Source organism: Sapajus apella, unplaced genomic scaffold, assembly GCF_009761245.1.
Source record: "Sapajus apella isolate SASKATOON/1434 unplaced genomic scaffold, GSC_monkey_1.0 scaffold9, whole genome shotgun sequence".
Taxonomy (NCBI): domain Eukaryota; kingdom Metazoa; phylum Chordata; class Mammalia; order Primates; family Cebidae; genus Sapajus; species Sapajus apella.
This window is the reverse complement of record NW_022436949.1, coordinates 11,498,890-11,509,996: the sequence shown is the minus strand read 5'-3', so window position 1 is coordinate 11,509,996 and position 11,107 is coordinate 11,498,890. Positions and strand designations below refer to the sequence as shown.

Genomic DNA, 11,107 nt, shown 5'->3' with positions numbered 1-11,107 from the left:
CCACCAGGCCTGCTTTACAGGAGCTCCTGAAAGAAGCACTACACATAGAAAGGAACAACCAGTACCATCAACTCTATAAACATACCAAAAGGTAAAGAGCATCAACATAATGAAGCATCTCCATCAACTAATGGGCAAAACAGCCAGCTAGCTTTAAATGGCAGTATCATATTCACACATAACAATATTAACCCTAAATGTAAATGGACTAAATGCCCCAATCATAAGACACACACTGGCAAATTGGATTAAAAAGTGGCCCCATTCTTAAAAGGCTTCCAGCTTAGTTGGGGAGATAGCAAATATGGTCAGGTAATTTTTAAATCAAAACTAGAGAAATTTGTAACTGTAACATGGAATGAGAAAATTGGACTTTGAATCTCTATTCCTACTGAAGATTAGCCATGAATTCTGATGTGAAAGAACTCATGACTTTAGCTAAGGCATCCTATTGACTAGCGGAAGTTTCTGCAATAAAGGAAATGTTTGATTATCTGTGTCATCCAATAAGATAGCCACTAACTACATGTGGCCTTTGAGCCTCTGAAACATGATTAGTGCAATTGAGAAGCTAAATGTTTAATTTAATTTATATTAAATTAAAATAATCACACACGAAAAGGACAAGATACTCAGCATCATAGCTCATTAGGGAAGTGCAAAATAAAATCAAATTAAGACACTACTATACACCTTTTAGAATTGCTAAAACAAAACAACTGATAATACAACATGCTGGTGAATATGTGGGACAACTGGAGCAAAACTCGTATGTTTCTGGTGGAAATACAAAACAAGATAGTCACTTTAGAAAACAGTTTTCAAAAAAAAAGAAAATGAAATTTTTATTTTAGATTAGCCTGGCACAGAGGTGCATGCCTGCAGTCTCAGATACTTGGTAGGGTAGCCTGAGGTGGAAGGGTGGCTTGAGGTGAGGAGTTTGAGGCTGCACTGAGCTGTGATTACATCACTGCATTCCAGCCTAGGCAATAGAGTAAGAATCCCGTTCTCTCTCCCTCTGTCTCTCCCTCTTTCTCTCTTTCTCTCTCTCTTTCTTTCTTTTTCTGTCTTTCTTTCTTTTCTTTTCCTTTTCCTTCTTTCTCTTTCTTTCTTTCTTTCTTCTTTCTTTCTTTCTCTTTCTTTCTTTCTTTTTCTTTCTTTCTTTCTTTCATTTTCTTTCATTTTCTTTCTCCTTCTTTCCTTCCTTCCTTCCTTTTTTCTTTTCTTTCCCTTTCTTTCTTCTTTCTTCAAAAAAAAAAAGAAGTAACATTATTTTATTTAATTAAACATATCTGGTCAAAATTAAGTTAATATTTCTAATGAATGTTTGAATTCAAAAACCTATACTACATTGATCCTATTTGAAAAAAACTGTGCTAAGCTACACAAGTAGTGGGCATAGACATTGCTACTAAAACAGTCTTTACCTGTATAAAACAGCCTGGCCCCATCACATGGGGTGGCTATACCCTGCTAGCGAGGGCAAAAGGTACTCGCAGGGGTCCTGAGCTCTTGTCCAGCAACCAAGAAGAATAGGAATATGCAGACAATCAAAGAGTGAGCAAGGTGGAGAGATTTTTTTTTAAGATGGATTCTCATACTGTCACCCAGGCTGGAGTGCATTGGTGCGATCCCCATTCACTGCAACCTCTGCCTCCCAGGTTCAAGTGATTCTCCCCCCTCAGCCTCTCAAGTAGCTTGGATTACGGGCACCCATGACAACACCCAGCTAATTTTTTGTAATTTTAGTAAAATCGGGGTTTCTCCATGTGAGCCAGGCTGGTCTTGAACTCTTTACCTTGTGACCTGCCCACCTTGGCCTCCCAAGGTGCTGGAATTACAGGTGTGAGCCACTGCACCCAGCCTTTTCTTTGAGACGGAATTTCACTCTTGTTGTCCAGGCTGGAGTGTAATGGTGCAACGTTGGCTCACTACAAACTCCGCCTCATGGCTTCAAGACATTTTCCTGCCTCAGCTTTGCAAGTAGCTGGGATTACAGGCACCTGCCACCATACCCAGGTAATTTTTTGTAGTTTTAGTAGAGATAGGATTTCACCATGTTGGCCTTTAGGCTGGCCCTTTTTTCACCAAGCTGGTGTTTAGGTGAGGAGTTTTACTGAGTGATGAAACAAGTTTCTGTGGAGAAGTAACACAGGGTGATTCCTCTACCTGAAGGTGGGAAAGTCCCCCTAATGTGGATGAGTCTGGGGTTTTTATGGGCTCAGAATAGGGAAGAGGCAGGCTGTAGGTGATATTGGAAAAGGCAACATTCAATTGGTTAAAAGGTGTTATTCAGAAAGAACCAATCAGGAAAGGGTAGGCAAACAGGAACAGAAGATGTCACTCTGGGTTGTGAGTTTCACCTAGGACTAGCAGTCTGTTTCTTCAGCCTTCAAGCTGTTTTATGGCTTGAAGGTGACATTTCACCAGGGACATGCTCTTATCTGCCTAGGTATTTGGCTACCTTCTGTTGCTATCACAACCTAATAGGATACTTGCTGAATGTAAGTCAAGGTGATTAGACATCATCTGGAAGATAATATAGGATGAGGAATCTTGTTAGATATTGAAAGTGATCAGATATGAAGGATGGGGGGTTGTTAGTAAACTGAATTAGCAGAGCTCTTGATAAAAGATAATTTTACTAGAGGGTACATAGATGGATGAGCTTACAAGAAAATTCATGAGGCTAACATTGGGTCAAGCAAAGAAATCTTTGCCAGTTGAAAAAAATTAGAATTTAAAGAGAAATTTAACATTTCATTTAAAATGCCATTAATGTTTACAACAGTATTTTAAATTTCATATAATATTTTGGCCTTTTAAGGATAATAGAAATTATCTAGCTATAATGACTTTCTACATACAAATAGGATAAAATAGCAGCATTATTATCTCCCCCACCAAAAAAATTACTTAGTCACATTTGGCATGTCTTATTTTTCTGTATTGCAAAAGAAAAATAAAAAAATAGCATGGTGTGAAATTGCTTAAAACATGAACTAGTTTTTTGTTTCATTTTGTTTATTTTATTTCAATTTTTTTCATGGGACATACTCTCATTTTATTTTGCAAAATATCCAGTTTACATTCTTCTAATTATATACAAAATTGTAGGTGATGACAATAAAAATGCAAAATTTAAATGCAAAAATATGAAATGACTGTTAATATCAGAATGGATTTCAAGTCTTGTTCCATTTAAAATCATAGAAATTGTATTTTCACTTAAACTTTGTTTACAATATTATAATTTTTTTGAGACTTAACTTTTAGCAAACAGATTTTAACAACTCTGGAAGACCAGAGTATGCTACACCAAAATATGAAGTATTCTTGAGCTGAGGACAATTAAAGATAAGCAGATGGTATTAATTACTTTGGGCAGTATGACCATTTTCACAATATTGATTCTTCCTAACCATGAATATGGAATGTTTTTCCATCTGTTTGTGTCCTCTCTTTCCTTGAGCAGTGATTTGTAGTTCTCCTTGAAGGGGTCCTTCACATCTCTTGTTAGTTGTATTCCTAGATATTTTATTCTCTTTGTAGCAATTTTGAATGGGAGTTCCCTCATAATTTGGCACTCTGTTTGTCAGTTTTTGCTGTATAAGAATGCTTGTGATTTTTTCACATTGATTTTGTATCCTGAGACTTTGCTGAAGTTGCTTATCAGCTTAAGGAGATTTTGGGCTGAGACGATGGGGTCTTCTAAATATATAATCATGTTGTCTGCAATTAGAGACAGTGTAACTTCCTCTTTTCCTAATTGAATATGCTTTCTTTTTCTTGCCTGATTGCTATCCCCAACAAGCTACCATTGACCTTATTCACAGAACTGGAAAAAGCCACCTTAAACTTCATATGGAACCAAAAAGGAGCATGCATAGCCAAGACAATCCTAAGCAAAAAGCACAAAGCTCGAGGTATTATGCTACCCAATTTCAAACTATACTACAAGGCTACAGTAATCAAAACAGCATGGTACTGGTACCAAAACAGAGATATAGACCAATGAAACAGAACAGAGGCCTCAGAAGTAATGCCACATGTCTACAACTATCTGATATTTGACAAACCTGACAAAAACGAGCAATGGAGAAAGGATTCCCTGTTTAATAAATAATGTTGGGAAAACTGGCTAGCCATCTGCAGAAAGCTGAAACTGGACCCCTTCCTTACACTTTATACAAAAATTAACTCCAGATGGATTAAAGACCTAAACATAAGACCTAACGCCATAAAAACCCTAGAAGAAAACCTAGGCAATACCATTCAGGACATAGGCATAGGCAAGGACTTCATGACTAAATCACCAAAAGCAATGGCAACAAAAGCCATAATAGACAAATGGGATCTAATCAAACTTAAGAGCTTCTGCACTATGTACAGCAAAAGAAACAATCATTAGAGTGAACTGGCAACCAACAGATTGGGAAAAAATTTTGCAACCTACCCATCTGATAAAGGGCTAATATCCAGAATCTACAAAGAACTAAAATAAATGTACAAGAAACAAACAACCTCATCAAAAAGTGTGTGAAGAATATGAACAGACACTTTTCAAAAGAAGACATTTATACAGCCGACAAACATGAAAAAAAAACCTCATCATCACTGGTCATTAGAGAAATGCAAATTAAAACCACATTGACATGCACCATCTCATGCCAGTTAGAATGGTGATCATTAAAAAATCTGTAGACAACAGTTGCTGGAGAGGTTGTGGAGAAATAGGGATGTTTTTACATTGTTGGTGGAGTGTAAATTAGTTCAATCATTGTGGAAGACAGTGTGGTGATTCCTCAAAGATCTAGAAATAGAAATACCATTTGAACCAGCAATCCCATTACTGGGTATATACCCAAAGGATTATAAATCATTCTACTGTAAAGACACATGCACACATATGTTCATTGCAGCACTGTTTACAATAGCAAAGACTTGGAACCAACCCAAATGCCCATCAATGGTAGACTTGATAAAGAAAATGTGGCACATATGCACCATGGAATACTATGCAGCCATAAAAAGGATGAGTTCATGGCCTTTGCAGGGAAATGGATGAAGCTGGAAAACATCATTCTCGGCAAACTGATACAAGAACAGAAAACCAAATACCACATGTTCTCACTCATAAGTGGATGTTGAACAATGAGGGCACATGAACATAGGGAGGGGAACATCACACACTGGGGCCTGTTGAGGGGTGGGGATACTAGAGAGGGATAGCAGGGGTAGAGGGCTCAGGGAGGGATAACATTAGGAGAAATACCTAATGTAGATGTTGGGGGATGGATGCAGCACACCAGCATGGCATGTGTATACCTGTGTAACACTCCTGCATGATCTGTACATGTACCCCAGGACTTAAAATGTAATAAAAAAGAGGCCAAGAAAGGAAAAAAAAAGAATAAGCAGATGCAGGAAAGGTCTCTACCCTCCTATTTGCCTAAATGGAAGATGTCAACCTTCAACAATGAGATTCAGAAAATATAATTAAGTATAGAGTTTATTCAGCTGCAAAACTTGAGGATCTCCACGTGGCTAACAAAGACTACAGAAGAATGGGGTCAGTGCTCCAAAGTGGGAAAGTTACAATTTCACTTATATGGGCAGAGATAGAGAAATTTAGCAGAGTTGCAACATTTTCTACACAAGGCCAATACATTCATTACAGTGATTTGGTTGATTACAGTTTGCTACAAGTAAGATTGCTTTAATATTACTTATAAAGGGGTATTAGACTCAAGGGTGCTCTTTTCTAAGGTGCTTTCAAGTCTTTCCTAATCATCTACAATACAAGAATAAGAAAGGAAGTTAAAGGAGAATTTGCAGCGACATGCCATGTGACTCAGGCCACAGAGTCACATTCCTCTCAAGCTCAGATAATTTAAAGTTCTCCCTAGAAGGAAGAACAAATCATAACCACTGAAAACAGCTTTAGATGCTTATCATCTGAAAAAAGATGCTAGCAAAAGATACTAGCAAAATCTACCTTACCAGGCTTTACTAACTAGCCTTTATTTGCCATTTATTGGTCTTCCCTAAAGTTGCAAGTCCTCTCCTTTTGTCTTGTCACTTCTGTAAAAAATTTACTATTAAAGAACAAAGGTTGAAAATGCTACATAATCTGGAATTTAAACCTATCTCTTTGATAATTCCTCATTCCCTGGGTGTCTCTTCTGTATATATGAAATGTATATGTTATATAGGTAAAGAGAATTTTTCCTCTTTTTATAAGTGATTGAGTTTGCTGAAATAAACTGACAATATATAGATCAACAGGAGAAAAGATATAAAGATGTATTAACATGCTTAAGCACAGGAGCCACACAAAATGCAAGAGTTAAAGTAGGACCAGTTAATTGAAGCTTAACCACTCTTGTAACTACCCAACAGGTTCACCTTGCTCCCTGCCTAGAAGAGCCAATTATCAGTACAGGGGAATTGCAATGAAGAAGAAGCAATTTACGTAGAGCTGGCCATGTGAGAGACTGGAGTTTTATTATTCTTCAAATCAGTCTCCCTGAAAACTCAGAGATAAGTGTTTTTAAGTGGCGAGGGGGCCAGTGAGTCGGTAGAGCTGATTGGTTGGCTCAGGGATGAAGTCATAGGGAGTCCAAGCTGTCCTCTTATGCTGAGTCAGTTCCTGGATGGGGGCCACAGAACTCTATGGCAGGTCCAGATGGGACTATCTGGTTGTTAGATATGCAATAACTGGCAAAGACACCTTGACAGGCCAATCTTAAGTTCATAGTAGTGACGTTATCCTCAAGAGTATTTGGGGAAGTTGCAAATTTTATGAACTCCAGAATAATGGTTGGTAATAGTTGGAGTTGCAGCCCTTCTCATCCTTACTTTGTGGCTGGTGGTCTTTCATTCATTTTACAAGAAGAGTTTAGCTTTTGGGAAGGACTGCTATTTAAACTATAAACTAAATTCCTTCCCAAGGGTAGTTTGACCTGCACCCAAGAATGGATAAGGACAGTTTAGAAGTTACAAGCAAGATGGAATTGGTTAGGTCTGATATCTTTCACTGTCATAATTTCCTTAGCTATAATTTTACAAAGGCAGTTTCATTCTTTTCACAGGGGAGAGGGGAGTGGGGAACTGTAAGCAATTTTAGAGGGGAAGGAAAATTTTAAAGAAAATAAATGTACCCAAGAAGCAGACATCATTTTTTAAATGATTCTCTGGAATTTAAATGAGCCTGAGAGACAGGCAATATCTTGTGACAAACTGTTCAGGTGTGATTACATTTCTCATTCTTCTACCTGAAATAGTGAAATTTCAGGGAGGGGATAAAATGCAATTGTGTTTTCAGTGGTAGGTGTGATTTTAACTTAGTAAGGAAATGTCAGAGTAAAATTCCCCTGCTGGGGGGTGAGAGTAAAGCAGAAAAGGTCAGAACGTTTTTGAGTTCCAGGCATATTTTAAAGCCACCCTATAGAAGTTTAAGATGTTCAGCATACCAAAGCAACAAACTCTGTGGGTATTATTTTCTGATATGCAACAATATGGGTAATGTTTTGTTTGTCTTTCCTTAAATCTGTCTTATAGGGTTGCTTTCCAAGAACCTATGAGAGTTGAGGAAAAAATTAATTTTCTTACCCTTATACAACTCTTGGTAAAATAAGTGAGTTTATTTTATTTGAATAGCAAATTTTATTGAGATGATTGGGAAACAGCAAAATTTTTGTGAAATTTGTAATTATAACAGTTAATACATAGCATGAAAAGATCTAACGTAAGTGGGAAATAGCATGAAACAAGAAGGCTAATAATGAAAGTTCAGATTCTCTTCAATACATTCCATTTTACCATTTGACAAAACCATATATAAAAGCAATAAAGAGAAAATCGTCTGTACCTGTGATTAGGGTAAATTTACGGGTTTAAGTGAAATACTTGGACAAGTACCAAAACCATTTTATAAAATTTGCAATGAAATGGACTTTTGGGTACAGCTGTAAAGTTGGATATATACCTGCATAAACTAAAATTTAACCATCTTCTTTTAGAATGAAAATAAATTTCAATTACTCTTATAATATTTTCTGAAATGTAAAATAAATGAAACTTAATTTTACTTTTCTGATTTCTATTTTTAACTCCTTATTTAAGTGACAGACAACAAACTGTCTAAATAATGTGCTCCTGTTAACATTCTTTAATATGCCAAATCAGTTTAATTACAGTTTCTATAAATAATCTATGCAAAATACTTCCCTGAACAGAATGCACTTTTCCTTCTGTGTGTGGCACATTTTAATACTTAAAAGCATTAGAACAGATGTTAGGTGCCTGCTAAACTTGTTTTCAGTTTTCTTTTATTTATATGTTAATGAGAATTTAATTACTTCATGAATACTTAAACAACCTGAGGGTGCCTGATATCATTAGCTTGAACATGACAAGCACCTCAAGTGACCACATGGGAAGACAAAAATTGCTTTTAGTTTACTTGAAGACAGAAAGATGAATTCATTTCACCCCCTGCTATGTTTTACCTGACATACAAAACTGGAAAAGCACAGACTCTGTCTTGCTTCAACATGACTGAAAGGATTTCAGCAAAGCACTCAAGAGCATAAATTCTTCCTATTTGGTTTTGCTTCGATGTCTTTTAATAACTACTCTAGCAATACTCCACTCTAAAATCTTATTTCACTTGCAAGTGTTCTGTTAAAGCAAGTCACCCTATTTTATGTATTATTTCTATGGCAATCTTAGCAGAACCGTGAACATTTTAAGTATTATTTATGTCACTAAAAAATTTCTCCATTTAAGATCAATTGAAATATTTTATTTAGCTAAATGGTAGGAACTCATGTAAAGAAAATAACATTTGTAAATTTGTGCATATTATATTTACTACCAGAAGTGGTGATTTAATATAACTGCACTAATAACATTGGTTATAAAATTTTTACATATCTAAATATGTATTAAACCCACAGTCATCATACATTCATTTAAAAATATACAAATTTTTATAACAAGATACTATGAATGAACACTAAATATTGTCCTCCAGAAGGTGGAAAATATTCAACACACCAATATAGACTTTTATCAGCTACATAATATCTGGAATGCAGTGGGAATTTTAAGTAATATAATAGGGATCCATTAGATATAAAAAAACAGTATTCTAACAGGGAAGAAAAGGTAGAAAATTTCAAAGAAAAAGACCTTTAAAAAACTATTTTAAAACCATGCTTTTTTATATTTGACATAGTTAAATTTTCTATAGTTAACCCAATGTCCTTTGTAGATTTGAAAAATTACCATAATTTATGATTATACTTACCTGGCAGGGGAGATGCCATATCACGAAGGTGGTTTTCCCAGGGCGAAGCTTATCCTTTGCACTCTGGATGTGCTGACCCCTGCAATTTCCCCAAATGTAGGAAACTCAACTGCATAATTTGTGGTAGTAGGGGACTGCATTTGCGCTGTCCCCTGGTCTCTTAACTCGGTCCACAAAAGTAGACTTTGCTCTCTTTTATTTTTTCTTTATAAAAATAAAAAATAAAAATAAATAAATAAATAAATGAAAAATAAATAATTTGCGGTTAAGAAATATTTTTCTAGATTTAAAGATATTTCTATGAAATGTTATTTATATTTTCTTTTCTTTCTATTTGTTAGGAACAAAGATTATAGCTTGTAGAAAAAGGTAATTTGCCTTAGAATAATATTTCTAAAATATTTTCCTAGAATAGGTTTTATTTAAACAAAACACTTTTTAAATATATGCTGAAATTAAAAAGGAAAACAACAAAACAAATAACAACTAAAGGAATTAAACTGTTTCCCTAAGAGTAGAATGTATCCAAACTTTTAATAGAGTAATATAATTTTTGAATCTCTCTGAAGTGTCTGTATCAGAGTTTTGCACAACTTGGGCCTAGGCCATGATGGGGTTGCTTTGAGCTCTGGGGCCTTTAAAACTCTGGACTGGTTTAACCTAGCTGCTGTGGACTTGAACTTCATATTTGCTTCAGCTAAAACTGCTGTGGCAAACAAATAGTATCAAGCTCTGCATGTGCTATAACAAGGTGACACTGGCATTCCTGGCCTTCAGTCAGCAAAATTTCTCAAATTTATCTGATCAGAATCTCTCTTGGGATTATTGTACTGAAAAACACTTTCGAACTACTAGGCAAGAGTAATTTCTTTCACAACATTCTTTATCTTATGTGTGGAAAGGTAAATTCATTTATACTTCAATGCAATATGTTTTTTACCCCATAACAAAATACCATAAAATATTATATATATGTAAAACTGTATGTACATACACACACACACACACACACACACACACACACACACACACAAATGAAGTTTATAAGAATGATTTAATACATAGAAATACCTCTTATGGGAGAAAATCAAATAAAGGACTATTAGAATAAACTTTTATTCAAAAACATCCCAGGTGACAAGGCTTTTAAGGAGCATTCTAAGATAGAAAAGGAGGAAGGAATGGGTTTTAGGGCTTTATTAAGGCAGACTGGGGGATGTCACAGAGTTTCAAAGAGGAAGACCTTCTTTCTGATTTGCTGATTGCCAGGCATTATTTGGGCAATTTGGATTTTACCAAGGTGGATAAAGAGGAACATCCGGAACCATGGTGGAAAAATGCATCTTTCCATGTCTATCATAATTCATCAAGAAATTATTTTATTGGGCCTACTGAGAGAGGAGTCAAAATATTTTTATTAATAATGTAATAAGCATATTTTTGTATTTTGCCAGAAATATTTAGCTTCATTTAATGCTCACCAGGTTTCTCAAAAAGTAATTCATTCTTGAGCTTCTTTTTAAAAACTTCATGTCTTATCATTCATCCAAATCAGAGATTTTGCAAATCATGACAACTAATTAATAGCTGTTATTGACAAGATCCACATAAAGCCAAAATTAGAATAGAGTTTAATAAGAGAAGGAGCAAAACTATCTTAATACAAAGCAAAACATGTATCTCTGGGGCTTAAACACAAAAGGAGGAAATTCTTTTACACTGTTGGTTTCTAGTACATGTACCATTGTTCTTAAAATTAATTTTCTTTTTTTTTTTTTTTTTTTTTTTTTT

General features: G+C 35.3%; 1 long non-coding RNA gene and 1 other non-coding gene across 2 annotated transcripts in view; both read left to right on the top strand.

Annotated features, from left to right (window-relative positions):
• Nucleotides 1–830, top strand: part of LOC116551198 — a 1,054-nt gene extending 224 nt beyond the window's left edge. The window contains exon 2 of the long non-coding RNA XR_004268764.1: nucleotides 313–830. This is a non-coding gene — a long non-coding RNA (uncharacterized LOC116551198). The remainder of the gene's footprint in view (nucleotides 1–312) is intronic.
• An 8,478-nt stretch (nucleotides 831–9,308) lies between these two features.
• Nucleotides 9,309–9,471, top strand: LOC116551400. Its single transcript, XR_004268902.1, has one exon. It is a non-coding gene; the product is annotated as a U1 spliceosomal RNA (small nuclear RNA).
• The last annotated feature ends 1,636 nt before the right edge of the window (nucleotides 9,472–11,107 follow it).